The following is a 14550-nucleotide window of genomic DNA, read 5'->3' as shown; positions in this document are numbered from 1 at the left end:
CCATCCACCCTTTTATCCTCACAACAACCCTGCAAGGGAGGTGGGCTGATAGATGGTGACTGGCCCAAGGTGACCGAGTGAGCTTCAGGGCTGCGTGGGGACTTCCAGCCCGACACCCCCAGGACTCTCTCAGATTGCAGAGGGATTTGTCAACATCTAAGAGAGCGAAAGTCTCTTGTTCTTCCCAGGAGCGCTCAGATGGCAACATCAAGGGACGAGTTCGAGGTGTGCGGGGCAGCCACTGCAGATCAAAGGTTCCACCCTGAGCGAGTCAGCGCCTTCCACACATTCCGCTGCGCTTCACCAAGTGAGGCACGTGCCCGTGTGGATCTGCTCCAGGTATGGGGAAAGTGGGGGAGCAAGAAGAAAGGGCTTGGGAAGGCCGCTTGGACGATGCCAGCTCCCTCTTGTGCTGGGCGACTGGAGATGGCCAAACAACTTGATCGGGGCTGAGGATCCATTTGCAAGGCAAATTAAGAGCTCAGCATGTTAGCAGCTGATAAAGCCGTGGGAGGGAGAGAGGTGGGATGGCGGGGAGAGGGGCTAGATCCATCCCTTCTGCATCCGGCACAGCACCTTGCACGACCCCCTCCGTCCCCACATGTTCTGCTTATCATGTACATGTATATCTGCACACATGCTTAGAACACACCCAGCCTCCTCCCACACCCATCCCAGCTTCTGGCTCTCTCTGCTCTGTTCCTTTCTCCATTCATGTCCACTTCACTTCAGCCTCCCTGTAGAGCTCAGTTGCAGCCGGGACTCAGAACATTTTTTCCAGGTTTGCCCCAGAATATATACCAAGTATTCCTGAGGTGCCTCTGAGGATGTGCAGAGTGTGTTTTCCTTGCAGCTGCTGAGAAGCTAGAACTAGCATCAGAGGAGCCCCGCCAGATCAGTCTGCCTAATCCAGCACCCTGCTTCCCACAGAAGCCAACCAGATTCCTCTGGGATGCCTACAATTAGGTACTTCCTACTGAGTCGGACCTTTGGTCCATCTAGCTCAGGGGCACCTGCTCTGACTGGCAGCAGCTTCCCAGGGTTTCAGACAGGGGTTTCTCCCAGCCCTACCTGGAGATGCTGCCAGGAATTGAACCTGGGGCCTTCTGCATGTAAAACAGATGCTCAACCACTGAGCTATGGGCCCAGCCCCAAGCATCAGGACTCAAAAGCAACATCCCTCCCCTGCTCTTGTGCCTCAGCAACTTATAGTCAGTGCCCTATATATCTAGGGCTTGTGGGGAGGACTTTTAAGTCTCTGAACTGGCCAATCCACCCCCTTCCAAAAGCTTGTACTGGTCCACATACAAAGGAGTACAGCTGGACCCACTGTATGTACTGGGCCCAGAGCCTGGGAGCACAGAATGGTAGCGCTACTGACTTGATACCCCATATGAACAGAGACTCCAAATTCCACCCATGAGTCTAGTCACTGGACGAGAGAGGAGAGCTGGTCTTGTGGTAACAAGCATGACTTATCCTCTTAGCTAAGCAGGGTCTGCCCTGGTTGCATATGGATGGGAGATTTGATGTGTGAGCACTGGAAGATCTTCCCCTCATCAGGGGATGGAGCCACTCTGGGAAGAGCAGAAGGTTCCAAGTTCCCTCCCTGGCAGCATCTCCAAGATACGGCTGCTGAGAGAGACTCCTGCCTGCAACCTTGGAGAAGCCGCTGCCAGTCTGTGAAGACAATACTGAGCTAGATAGACCAAAGGTCTGACTCCGTATACAGCAGCTTCCTCTGTTCACTTATGCTCATGCAATTCCACACATTCCTGGGACCATCCTCCTTCACACACCTGTCTCTTCACATCCCTGCTTTTCCCTTTTCTCCATTCCCCACACACTAGGATTGCCGTGCTGGGTTGGTCCAAAGAGACCCCTATCACAACATTCTGTCTTCCAACAACAGCAAGCTAGGGGCCTGGCAATGAAGATTCCTCACCCGACTGTTCTTGGCGGTTGGCAACAGAACTGTCTTCTGTGTTGCCATCATCCCTTGGGGAGGAAAATCTGCTAGTAGCCATTGCAACATCCCGTGACAATGAGTTCCATCAGTTAATGGTAGATTTATTACTAGAAATGCTACCTTTTGTTTGTCTTAAACCTCTTGCCTAGCAATTCCAATGCATAACTCTCAGATCAACTCCCTCAGTCCTTCCTGTCCACCCAATACCTGCCCCTTCCCATCCCCAAGAACACACAATCTGCAAAGATCCTTGTAGCTTTCTGTTATCTCCATCAACCTAACCATCACAACGTAAAGATGGATGCCCAGAGCTGGTTTTCCCTACACTGAAGCAGAGATCTCGGTAAACCTAGGTCAGGGGTCAGCCACAGTGTGGCTGGGGATGATGGGGGTTGTAGTCCAACAACTCCCAAGTTTGGGGACTCCTGACTTAGAACATAGGAACTGGGAGGGACCCTAACTCAGGAGAAGAGCACAGGTTTTGCATACAGGAAGTCCAAGGTGCTTAGGGACACCAGTTTACAGGATAAGGGAGCAGGCAATGGGAAAGAGCCTTAAAGCTGCTGCCGATCAATACTGAACTAGGTGGATCGGGCAGCCTCACGTTTTTCACTCTCAGTCTCTGCCTCGCCTTTGCCCCACCCGCCCCACACCCTAGTTCTGAGCGCCCTCTAAATTGCACATTGGAACCAGGCCCTCCCAAGCGCCCACCACTGTGGCCTCCCACAAAGGATCCTGGGAAAGGAAGATGAGAATTGGGGGGGGGGCAGGCGGGGGAGAGGCCTTACAGAGTTCCCAGCCCCAGCAGTTAGAAGAGGCTTCAAACCAGTTTCAGTGGGAAGTGAAGCCCAAGGACGGCAGTCCCTGTGGAAGTGGGGTCAACACAATCCCCTTGCTGTGCCGGTCTCCAGCGCATGGATGTCTCTCCCCAGAATCTCCCCATGCACCCAACCTCTCCTCTCCCCCAACCCCTGGCCTTTAACATTATCTTTCTGTCCCAGGAGTAAAGACACCCTGTTAACATTTAATATTTTCTGCTCATTCCTCCACTCGGTAGAGGGAAAAGAATTGGGGGGGGGTGATGTGTTCCCTTCCGCCCTTCCTCCCCCCCCTTCCCCTCTCTCTCCCTTTCTTCCCCTCCTCCCCCCTTCAGAGGGTGGTTAGTCAATGCAAATTGTCTCATTAAGGAGAAAAGGAGGCGGGAGACATAATTAGGCGGCTGCTGCATATTTATTATGAGGGAACTGGAGACACAAAGGCATTGCGGGGGGGGGGCGATGGAGGAGAGTGTAAAGGGAGGAATGAGAAAGAGAATGGATGGATGGAAGGAAGGAAAGAGGGAGAGAGGCGAGGAAGGACAAGAAATGAGACATGAAATCAAACACGGCGGGCGATGATGCAGGGAATGAAAAAGGAATTAAAAAGAGGGAGGGAGGGAGGGAGATCATGAAAGAGAAAATGGAGCAGACAACTGGAAGGATAAAAGAGAGAATCTGCCCCAATCCTACATGCAGTTATTGGGACGGGAGGGAGCCCAGTGGCAGCAGTGGGGCTTACTCTCCAGTAAATGAGGGCCTCATTCAGGCCATTGCCAAAGGAGGAGGGGAAGAGGGTGGAAAAACTGGAGGGAGGGGGGAAGGGGGTGGGGGGCAAACCCGGCATGACGGAGGAGAGGCAATGCGAAAGGACAAAGCGTGACAGATGAGGGAGAGGAGGCGAGAGAGGAGGAGAAAAGGCAGCAGCAGCAGCAGAAATGGAGGAGGAGATGAAAAGGGCCGACTGGGACAGAGAGAGAGAGAGAGAGAGAGAGAGAAGGGGGTGGGAGGGAAGAGAGGAAGGAGAGAAGGCAGGAAAGAGAGGCGGAGGGGGCATGATGGAGGGAAGGGAGCAGTCAGAAAGGAAGCACGGCTGGGAAAGGGGGAATGGGGAAGGCCCAGAGAGAGAGAGGGGCAACGGGGGATAGTGGTGAAAACAAAAGAGCAGAAAGAGAAAGGGAAAGAAACGGAGGAGGAGGAGGAGGGCGGAGTTGGACGAGAAAGGAAAGGGAGTCTTCTTCCCAAGATAGATGATGGAGTCTTAAGGAAGAGAGAATGAATGAAAGCAAAGAGAGGCCAGACAGAAAGAAAAGGAAAGAAAGGAAGGAAGGAAGGAAGGAAGGAAGGAGAAGAAAGAAAGAAAGAAAGAAAGAAAGAAAGAAAGAAAGAAAGAAAGAAAGAAAGAAAGAAAGAAAGAAGCCTCCGAGGGGGAGGCAGCCAAGGGGCTGCAGGCGCAGGGGGAGGGGAGTGGCTCCGTGCAGGGCGATTAACGGGGAGATTAATGTCGAGGGGTGACAGGGGAGGCAGCGAGAGTCAATAAAACGAGAAGCACAGTGACAGGCAGCGCTTTAAATTACCCTGCGCAGCGGGGAGGGGGAGGAGAGGAAAAGGCGCTCTCTGATCTCCCCCCACACACACGCACACCCCTCCACACAGTTTGGTTAATGCCCTTCCATCCCCAATCTATAGCAGTGCCCCCCCCACAACACACATACCTATATTCCTATATTCCAGCCCCTTCCCCCTCAGATCTGGCCTCCACATGCCCCCCCCCCCGCACCATCATCAAATATTTGCCAAACTGGCTGATCACAGAAATGTTAACAACTGGGGGGAAGAAGGCAGAGAGGGCAGGGGTGTTTTTGACAACAGATTCCCAACATGGTTGGGGGGGTGGGGGGGCGGCTTTTGTGTACGAGATCCGGCATGTGCAGGCTGCTTAGCGAAGGCCTGATCCCCAGATATTGTCTTCCCTCTGAGGGGCAATTGAGGGGTGGTGGGCGTGCAAGATTGGGCTGTGCAAAGATATGGATAATGTGTCTGCCACAGTCACCTCCCCGCCCCCCCCCCCCAGCTTTTGTTTAATCCCGCAATGCATTTAGGATTTCGTTTGTATGTGATTTGCATACAATATTTAGCAGAGCTTCTTAGTTACTGCACCCTCCAGTCTGCTTCCTGGTGGGGGCAATGAGGGGGGCAGAGAGAGAGCTGGGGGGGGCTTAAAGACCTCCCCCAAATAGCACAAATCCTTTTCACCATCAGCAACACCATTGACTGGGGTATAGGCGTGAAAGTTAGTTGGAGAGTCGGAATACAGGTCTGCGTTGGTATTGTCAAAATGGACCCTCTGGTACACAATCCAAAAACCCGGACTCCCCAAAGCACAGTAGAGCTTAAGCCTGTTTGGCGGGGGAGGGGGGACGGGACTAAGTCTCAGGCAAAATGTGCCTTTTAATCCTGGAAGTTGCAATTAATATTCTTCTGAATGGGACTCTTTTTTTAAAAAAAAATTTCCTGTGGGCATTTTACCAATTATGGATACAGCTGGGTTTAAGGAGGGCAGAAGTCAAGGTGTAGAATTACTGAATTTCCCAAGCTGAGGTTTATTGTGATGGCCTTAATCATTCATCAGGATGAAGCAACATTTGTTGTTGGCATCCTTTATTTTATTTTTTTTTAGGTATTCCTCAAAGTTGAACTTCAAAACTGAAATGGGAAAATGTTCGAAGCCGGTGGTGAATTTGAATGGTAAGATCTGACATATGGATCTGCGTGAAATTAATCGCGTGTGTGTGTGTGTGTGTGTGTGTAAGAAAGAGAGAGAGTATGTGTGTGAATGAATGAATGAATGAATGGATATGTGCTTGTGTTAAGCTAGTGTGCATTTGTGCACTGCTGTAATAATATGAAGCCACGTCCTCTCCAAGGGCATCTATGTCTTAAACACAAATTGTAGGGCACTGTAAGTAAACAGGGGTGGGATACCAGCACCCATTGTGAGCAGTAGAGAAGTGTGAGAGGGAGAAACATGGAGAGGCTGATTTCTCCCTCCCCACCACCACTACTACCACCACCTATTCAAGAACTGGGGTCTGGAATGGAGCACTTTCAGATGGGCAGCGGTTTCAATTGCAAGCTCTTTGGGACAGGGACCTCTCCATTTTCCCCGTCTTATCCCCCTTGTCTTATTCAGGTCCATTGCTGCCAGGTACATTGATGTACCTTGTCTGCCAGGTACAGTGACAGCGCAGGGGAAAGAACTAACTGCAACAACAAAGGAGTCGTGTAAATAGCAATAAATGAAGGCTTTTACATGTAGACCCTTGGAGGGCCAGGCTATCCCAGCATGCCCCTGGGGGAACAGCCAAAGGTCTGGGTGTGATCCAACCAGGTCACCCTCCATGCCTGTCCCTGTGTGAACACTCCCTTAAAATAGCACCCTGCTAAATGGCTTTACATTGTTTTAAACCAGTATCGTTTTAAAGAGCTTTTCACAGACACTGAAAAGACAGTGGAGGCCCTCAAGTTCCATGCTGGTGCATGCTGCTTGTCCCAGGCTGGCAGGCACAGGCAGGAAAAGTCTGACCACAGAAGCGGACTAGGCAGTTGCCTAGAACGGTACAATTCCAGGGGCATTCCCAGTGCCAGGACCCAGTGCACAGTTGTCCAGACTTCCCTACTGCTTCGAACTTGGTCAGCTCCCTGCAGAAATTGGGGACATGACCCAGAATCCTTTGCAACGCCCCAGAAAATTCTGGGGCACACTCTCTCTTCATGCAGAGACACCATCCCCTACATACAGATTTGCCTTCTCTCCTGTAGTCAACTACTAGGGAAATTGACAGAAATATGTGGTCTTTTTCATCACTAGAAGGGCATAAATAGGAACAGGTTATGCTTCTAATGTGCCTTAAAACAAGAGATCTAAATTTTGTACCAAGAGCAGCTGGATTCTGTGCTCTAACCATATAAATCACACATATTTGCATAGAATTGCATATATTTGCATAACAAACAGAGAGGGCCAAGGAGCTATGCTCCACACATGAAAACTTGACACTAGAAATCTACCTCAGCTTCTCCATCGAGCTTCTGCTCCATCTCATCAGAAAGCACCCACACACTTTCAAATCTAACTTCACATCCATTAAGACTGGAAATATGTTTTTAATTTGTTTAAAGATGCTGCATTATGTTGTAATCACTATACATGTTGAACCCAGGGGCGTAGTAAGGTTGGGGGTGGGCCCAGAGACAAGATTTTAAAATGGAACCCCCCTCACTGAAGCTCAGCTCATGAAGTAAAGAAAACTTAAATGAGGCTGAATAGTGGTAACAATTTTGTTAATTGTGGACGATGCCAGTCATTTAATGGTACTAGAGAAAGACATGCTGTTCCGGTAGCTCCAGGTCTTCACATCAATTTGGAGGGTGAATACAACTGAAGGAAGCCCGGGTGGGGAGTCAGTCATGTGACTTGCCTCTGGGGGGGCCCCAAGGCAGTGGGCCCCCAGACAACTGTCTCCCCTTGCCCTATTATAGTTAGGCCCCTGGTTGAACCATTCCCAAGACGGCTTTGACACAAGAAATCCAACTTGATTTTTCTTCAGCACAAGTGGGGGGAAGGTCATGTGAATTGTTTATTTTATTTTTTATTTTACATTTTATATCCTGCTCTTCCTCCAAGGAGCCCAGAGCGGTGTCCTACATACTTGAGTTTCTCCTCACAACAACCCTGTGAAGTAGGTTAGGCCGAGAGAGAAGTGACTGGCCCAGAGTCACCCAGCGAGTTTCATGGGGATTTGAACTCGGGTCTCCCCGGTCCTAGTCCGGCACTCTAACCACTACACCAAAACTTGTAGTTAGATTTGTATTTTTGTATTTCAATTTATTAATTAAACAAATCGTATTAATAAATATGTATTAAACAGTAATAAACTGTTTATTAAACAGTTATTGTGTCACTGTTTTATATTGTTTAAACATTTTGTAAACTGCCCTGAGATTGTTTTGATGGAAGACGGTATAAAAATCTAGCAATAAATAAATAAATAAATAAATAAAATTTGCAGTTGAAGACAGATGTGCATTATCAGAATGCATGTGTGAGAGAAGCAATCCTGTGTGTGAGAGAGAGAGAGTTGAAAGCAGCAAGTCTGTGGCAGACAGAGCTTGCCTCCTGGACCACACTGTCTCTCCCACCCTCAGTCTGTGTTGGCAGCCTTCTTATGACACCGTAAATGTGGGTTCAGTTGCAGGTTAAGCTCGTGAAGAACCAATCCCACAACACCTGGGTCACCAGATGAACTCTGGGCCTCTCCACCGAGCACCAGCTGGGTTGTGTGAACTGGTCTGGCAGACAGAATGGTGTTTTGAAGTGTTGAGTCACAGGAAGGGAACGGAGGAGTTTGGTTGTAGGGCCAAACATCAGGAATCGGCAGCATTGGTGAGCTGCTGAGGGCCCCAGTCCCACAGAACAGCTGCCTGGAGACCCCGGAGACCACCTCTGTGCCAACATGCTCAGTAGTGGTTAGTGACTCTCTCAGGGCCCACCAGGAAGGAGAGGGTCCCTGGAGGGAGGGCAGACTAGAGCCAGTCCTGGTTGATTGTGTAGTGCTGTCAGACATGTATTGGCTGAAGGGGGCATTACAAGGGGCAGGTAGGTTGTGGTGGCAAAGAGCCAGAGGTGCGGGGATACAGTTGCGTGTGTGCGGAGTAGGTGTGTGCATTCGTGTTGTATTTATCCTGTGCCTGGGTCTGATAATTACACCCAAGGCATCCCTTCTGTCCCAACATGCACGCAGAAGCCTTGTGAGGCTGAGTGTTTTGGACTACAACTCCCATCATCCCCAGTCACAATGGCCAAAGGCCATCGTCCATCAACATCTGGGGACACAAGGTTGGAAACCTGAATTTGGTGGAACTCAGCCCTGCAGAATATCATCCCTAGAAGCTTGGAACGAAAATCCATCAAGGCCAGGATTGTTTGCCACAATGGCCAGTCAGGTGCCTCTGGGCACTCACAGGAACATAGGAAGCCACCTTATACCAAGTCATTGGCTTATCTAGCGCAGTGTGTCTACACTGGCTGCTTACAGGAGGTTTACAGGGAGGAGTGTCTCCTACCTGGAGATGCCTAGGAAAGAACCTGGGACCTCAGATGCGCTTCCACAGAGCTATGGCCATGTAGTCTCCCATCCAAATGCAAACCAAGGTGGACCCTGCTTAACAAAGGGGACGATTCATGCTTGCTACCTCAAGGCTAGCTCTCCTCCATGGGGCCGCTCTGGGAAGAGCACCTGCATGCCAGCAGGCAGAAGGTTCCAAGTTCCCTCCTGGCAGCATCTCCAAGATAGGGCTGAGAGAGACTCCTGCCTGCAAGCTTGGAGAAGCCACTGCCAGTCCGTGTAGACAATACTGAGCTAGATGGACCAATGGTCTGACTCAGTATATGGCAACTCCCTATGTTCCTAAAAGCAAGGTATGCAGGCAACAGCTTCCTCCTCTGGATTTGTCCTCAGCAAATGATAATCGGAGGTAGACGAAAGTCTCTCCACCTTTTGCCAGTCAGCTCTTGTGACCAATCGCTTTCGAAAGACCTCTCCTCCTGCTCCTGCTCCTGCTCCTCTTGGATGTCTAATCCCCTTTTCAGCCATCACATCTTGTGCTACTGAATTCCATAATTGCACACTGTGTGAAGGAGCTGGCCAGGTTCTGCGATAATTGTTTACGCAGCCTCTGCATGGGGCCCTGTCTCTTTGAATGATTGACTGGGGTGGGATTCTACTGTTCCTGGGGCTTCATTTGAGTCAGTCTCAGAACCAACCTTCAATGCCAGGCAATGCCCTAGAACATGCCGCAGTGGAAAGAATGCCTCTGACCATCTACAGAGTGCCTTCTCTCCTCTAGGCAGCCATAGCCACACACCTTTTGGATGGGAGGCGGGGCTTCAAAAGGGAGGAGGCAGGGCATTGAGGGTGAGCACCTTCACAAGGACCAGTCTGAACGGCATCCTCATTCAAGCCTCAGCTTTCTGTTCCCCAAATGGGGGGTGGGCTGCCCCCTTGCTGTACAAAAGACTAGAAGGCATGCTGCAAAGTGGGGGGGGGCGTGTCATAGATTAGAAATAGCAGCCGGCCTGAACTCAGTGAGACCCGATTCTGCCCTGGGCTGTGTGCTGAAGCCTTGAGCAGTGCTGGTCAGGGCACTTCTGTCTGGTGTGCAGCTCGTGTGCTGTGCCACTTGCAGCAGCTCCTCGACCTTTGTGTGCACACCTCTTCCCACTCCTCACAGCTGTATTTCGGAAGGTACACAAAGGAAACTCCTAGAAACAGACAGCCAAGCAGGCCTCTGTTGCCCCACCTCTCTGGCCGAGAGCAGGAGCAGCTCCACAGTTCAAAGGCAACATCAGATTCAAAAGCAAGAGCCCTCTGCAGGGCAAGAGGCCACCGAGACCTGGGCAGTGCGAGGGAAGCCGCTTTGAACGCCAACCCGGCCCCCCAGCCCACCGCGTCCTTTCCAAAGCACGATCTCATGGCGCCCTGCCTATCTGTCACACTCTCACGCCTCTCTCTTCTGCTGGCCCGCCACAGCTGGAGCCCCTGACCCAACTTCAGGGACACAGAGCTTCACAACACACACACCCCCCGAGAGGAAAGAGTCTCAGCCACAGAATCCAACAAAATCTCACACCGTTTCCGAATTCAGTCTTTTGGCATGTCAAATATCCTCAAATGTCACTGAAATGCAACCATGAAAATAACTTACTGATTTAACTCTGTGTTCTGTATCACCCTGACAAATTTTTACACTTCCTCCCCCCGCCCAGCTTACAGTCAGCAGAGGATCTTAGCAAGCAAGTTGGCGGGGGGGGGGGGAGGAGAGAACTAGAATCGAAAACCTCGCTAGCCATTTCAGTTCAGGAGACTGCTTGAGAGCATGACCCGCTCCTGAATTCACTGCGGTTGAACTTGGGGTCTCAGAGACCCGGGTTTGAGCCCCAGTTCTGGGCAAGTCATTCACTCTGTGTGCTCAGGTGCATGATGGAAATAAAAGTGACCCATTGTCGCACAGAGATGTCGGGAGGGCAAACGCTGTTAAGGATCATAAAATGCTATTGACAGTTGGAAAGCACTAGATAAAAACAGCAATGAAAACCTATGTACAGCTACACACAGACAATCAGGACTTGATCAATGCCAGAACCATAATATATGAAAATTATTATTATTATTATTATTATTATTAAAAGATCAGAATGCTTCTGAGCATGTGCAAAGTGTATTTTGCTCACCACTGAGTACCATGGAGCAGACCCCTCTCTTTTGGGGGTGGGGGGAGGAGAAGGCAGGTAGACCAAAGGGGCGGGTCTCAGGCACAGCATTAAGCCCAATAACAACCCAAATGCACCTAAGTCGAATCAGGGGGAGGCCTGCACACACACAAGTCAGAGAGGGGGTGGGAGGGGCCTTGGTCCCCTCCTCCTGCTTGAACCCATCAGAGGTAGAGACCCGGCAACCTCCCCTCCCGGCTCTTCCCAATCCCCCCTCTGTTTCTGGGGGACCCAGGTGTCCTGGCCCAATGCCACCCGTCTGGATCTCTTTCCTGCTACCTTTCCATTCCATTCGCCGCCCCCCGCCCCCGCCAAACCAAGACACATTCAGGGACGGGGAGAAAAGAAGGTAAAGGCAGGTAGGTGAGCGAGCGAGCAGGCAAGAGGCGAGCGAGGGAGGGCGGGCGGGCGAGCGGGCAGGAAGAAAGATTGTAAAATCAATTAAATGAGTTGCTAACGGAGCGGCGTGTCGACAATCTGTCGCGGAGTGGAAAATATGAGCTGCCCAAATACACTCCTGGCTCCTCCACCTCTGCCAGGCGGCCTTCCCGGGTCCTTCCATCATGCCGTCTGCCGTCTGTCAGAGGTCTGGCGAGGGGAGGGGAGACCCGGGCGAGGGTCAGAAGGCCGGAGAAGGAAGCAGGCGAGGAGGAGAGAGCCGGGGGGCTGCTTTATGGGGCGGAACTGGCCGCGCGGGGGGGGGGGACGGGGGGACAGAGGCACTCGCCGCCGGCAAGAAAGATGGCCAGGGAGGGATGGCATCATCCATCGAGGCATGGCGAAAGGCGAGGGCGGCAGAGAGACGGATGGCTGCGAGGAAGCGAGAGCAGGAGCCGGAGATCGCCGAGCGCCATCGCGGGATAAACGGACAGGCTGCCAGCCCAAGAAGATTGGGGCGGGGAGATGGGAAGCAGAGAGGTGCCATTGCCTCCTTGGAGGAGGGAGGGGGGGTGGAGAGAGAAAGAGAGGATGGCAAGTGAGAGCCGGCTGTGCATGAAGGGAGTGGGGGGGAGATGGGGGCGTGTTGAGCAGGTGAGTGGGCTGGTCTGGGTGGGGGGAGACTTCTGGATGGGGCTGGTGCCCCCACAAGAGACGGTGGGCTGGGGGTTAGGCGAGGGTGGTGAGGGCCAGTGAGGGCCAATGGGGGGATGGAGGGCCAGGCAGGTGCGCGGCCGCGGTGGGGGCTGGGGGGGAGGGTTGTACAAGGGAAGCGACAAATCTGAAGCACGGGGGGGGGGCTAGAAATGAAGCCCGGGGGTCTCCCCTCCCCACGCTACCCCCTTGCCTTTCTTTGAGCCCCACAGCCCAGATGCCACACTTCTGGGATGTCCACAATTCCACAGTGCCCCGACCTCCCCCCCCCACGCGCCCCGCATCTCCTCGTTGGCTCCCTCCCGCCCTCAGTCTCCCCTCCCTTCTTGATGATGCCCGAGGAGGGGCAGGCAGGATTAAAGACTTGCCTGAGAGCAAGATGGGGAAGGGGGGCGGGAATGCGGGAGCGCGGCGAGGCGCCTCACCTCTCCCCAACCTCGCGACCCTCCCCTCCGCTGTCACATCCACCAGCCCCTGCCGACGTCGCAAGGAGCCCGCTCGCCTAGCCCTCCCTCTGTCCCGCTCGCCTTCACCCGGGCACGGCTCTCTCGGGCCGCTCTCGCCTCTCCGCCCTCACTTGCCCCTTCCAGCCCTCACTTGCCTGCCTCTCAGCCCGCTTCCTTCTCCCTTTCCGCCATCGATCCGCGCCTCCCCCCGCGCCCCCCAGACACCGTCTCTGAGCCCAGCGCGCTCCCCCGCCCGCCCCGCGCAGAGCCTCTCTCGCCCTCCGCCGGCTCCCTTTCTTCCTTCTCTCCATCTCCGGCACACTGAGCCGCCCCGCAACCTCCCCGGCTCGCTCGCTCGCTCGCTCCTGCGCCTGCCTTGCGCCCTAGTCTCCAGCCTTCCGACAGCCACCTCTCCCTCGGCTTCTCTCTCCTCCCGCATTCATTCATCCCGGGGTCAGCCCGCCTGTCTTCGCCTCTCTCCATCCGCGCCCCAACTCTCCGCTCCACGCGCCCTCCTCCGCTGCCCTGGGCTGCCTGCCTGCCTGCCTCTCCTTCGCCATCCTCCCCCCCTCCCTCCCTCCGGCCGGGCCAGCGCGATCCCTCCTGCCCGCCCTTCCTCCTTCTGCTCCTCTCCGTCCATCCTCCTTCCCTGCCGGCTGGCTCTGCCCTTCCGCGTTCCGAGCGCATCCTCCGGCTGGCCAAGCGCGCCTCGCCTCGCCTCGCCCGCCGCTGCCTTCCTTCCCTTCCGCCCAGCCTCCTCCATCCCCGCCTCCGGCTGCTGCTTCCCCCTCTGGCGCTGCGCTGCGCTCCGCCGGCCGCCGCCGCTCTCCATGCTCGTCCTCGCCGCCGCCGCCGCCTCCTTCGCCCCGCCTGCCTGCCTGCCTGCCTGCCTTCTCTCCCTCCTCGCTCGCACTCTCCGCTTTTACGCGCTCGCTGGCTCGAAGCGAGGGATAGGAAATCGATGCCACTTACACCTCCGCGGGAAGAGCGAGGGGGACCAGCAGGCGCTGACGCTCCTGGCCGCCGGGGTGGGTGGTGGTGGTGGGTGGATGGGTGAGAGGGTGGGGGCGGCGGGCGGGCGGGCAGGCAGGCAGGCAGGCTCAGTGCTCAGCGCTCCTCCGTCTGGCGGCTGCTGCTGCTGCTGCTCCGCGCCGCGCCTCGCTCAGCTCAGGCAGGCAAAAATCGATGGGGTTCGCCGCGCCGGGGCTTCCCCATTGATTTACACTCGTCCGCCTCCCAGCCTGCCTCGTTCCCTCGCTCTCCGGACCTGGCGGCTGCCTTCCAACACAATGGAATAATCAATTCAGCCCTCCTCGCCGCCCCCTCCCTTCCCCTTCCCTTCCTTCCTCCTCTCGAGCCACACACGCATTCATACACACACACACACGAGGAGGGAGGCAGGCAGAGCAAAGGGGGAGGAGCGCCTCGGCAGGTGCAGCCGAGCACCATGGGAAATGTAGTTCCCGGCCTCAGGGAGGGGCTGCGGGGCTCCCCAGCGGAGAGAGCGGGCTGGTCCCTTGGTGCCGCCGCGACGGCGCTTTGGAGCCTTCCCTACGCTGCTGCCCGCGCGCCCCCGGGTTGCTTGCCATTCCGAACGACGGCCCGGCGAGATAGGCCAACCGGCCGCTGGTGCACGTGGGATCACTCCCACGTTACAACAGGCAGGGCCCAAACCTCGAACTTGCTCAGCATCACTCAGACCTGGATTTGAGGCGCGGGGAGTATGGGGTGGCCTGCAAGGTCCCTACGTGCAGACAAAGTTGCCTGCTTCGAAGTCAGACCCCTGGTCCGGGTAGCCCAGGCTCGTCTGCTCTGACCGGCAGCAGCCCTCCAAGGTCTCCGGTAGAGAGGGGACTGGATCAGGGGCCTTCTGCAGGCAAAGGAGCAGGCGCTGCG

General features: G+C 54.4%; 2 protein-coding genes and 1 non-coding gene across 12 annotated transcripts in view; 1 reads left to right on the top strand and 2 right to left on the bottom strand.

Annotated features, from left to right (window-relative positions):
• Nucleotides 1-7738, top strand: part of NGDN (neuroguidin) — a 65271-nt gene extending 57533 nt beyond the window's left edge. Inside the window, exons 12-14 of one of the 6 annotated variants that reach the window (XR_008310149.1) lie at nucleotides 189-339; nucleotides 5465-5532; nucleotides 7472-7738. The gene's annotated coding sequence lies outside the window, so the exon portion shown is untranslated. Of the gene's footprint in view, nucleotides 1-188; nucleotides 340-5464 lie in introns of all 6 variants that reach the window. The other 5 variants (XR_008310148.1, XR_008310152.1, XR_008310151.1 and 2 more) reach the window with 5 other exon arrangements.
• The window catches only part of ZFHX2 (zinc finger homeobox 2), a 31730-nt gene extending 17725 nt beyond the window's left edge, over nucleotides 1-14005 (bottom strand). Inside the window, exon 1 of one of the 5 annotated variants that reach the window (XM_053263634.1) lies at nucleotides 13627-14005. The gene's annotated coding sequence lies outside the window, so the exon portion shown is untranslated. Of the gene's footprint in view, nucleotides 1-801; nucleotides 848-1945; nucleotides 1980-11077; nucleotides 11297-12576; nucleotides 12866-13626 lie in introns of those variants that run through there. The other 4 variants (XM_053263635.1, XM_053263639.1, XM_053263636.1 and 1 more) reach the window with 4 other exon arrangements.
• Nucleotides 1076-1153, bottom strand: TRNAV-UAC (transfer RNA valine (anticodon UAC)). The gene has a single exon. It is a non-coding gene; the product is annotated as a tRNA-Val (tRNA).
• Nucleotides 14006-14550: the final 545 nt, after the last annotated feature.

Source organism: Hemicordylus capensis, chromosome 6, assembly GCF_027244095.1.
Source record: "Hemicordylus capensis ecotype Gifberg chromosome 6, rHemCap1.1.pri, whole genome shotgun sequence".
In the NCBI taxonomy this organism is placed as follows: domain Eukaryota; kingdom Metazoa; phylum Chordata; class Lepidosauria; order Squamata; family Cordylidae; genus Hemicordylus; species Hemicordylus capensis.
Note: the sequence above shows the minus strand (reverse complement) of the source record. Positions and strands in the feature narration are given on the sequence as shown.